This window comes from Apis dorsata, unplaced genomic scaffold (genome assembly GCF_000469605.1).
Source record: "Apis dorsata unplaced genomic scaffold, Apis dorsata 1.3 scaffold_694, whole genome shotgun sequence".
Lineage (NCBI taxonomy): Eukaryota > Metazoa > Arthropoda > Insecta > Hymenoptera > Apidae > Apis > Apis dorsata.
The window spans coordinates 151,494-151,821 of record NW_006263873.1 but is presented as its reverse complement, the minus strand read 5'-3'; the positions used below and the strand labels follow the sequence as shown (position 1 = coordinate 151,821).

At 9.8% G+C, this 328-nt stretch overlaps 1 protein-coding gene across 1 annotated transcript in view; it reads left to right on the top strand.

Annotated features, from left to right (window-relative positions):
• The window catches only part of LOC102671551 (protein Gawky), a 22,498-nt gene that overhangs the window by 6,702 nt on the left and 15,468 nt on the right, over positions 1-328 (top strand). The window lies entirely within an intron of this gene.

The window sequence follows — 328 nt, the reverse complement described above, 5'->3', positions numbered from 1 at the left end:
CTTAAAAAAAAATTTGTTATATATTATTCTCAATATAATACATATTTAAATAATATAAAAATATTAATCTTAAAAAAGTTAATCTTAAAATTTTAAAAGAATGATTTCAAAAATATTGATTTGATTTTTATGTTGATATAATTAATGATAGAAATAAATAATATTGTTTTAAAAAAAAAATATATAACTAAGTAAAGAGAAAGAAAAATAATAATATAGAAATAATAAAATAATTTTGAAATTTTTCTGTAGAATATATGGAATTATTAATTTTATTTAATTAATAAATAATATATATACATTTATTACATTTTAATATAAAATTTTT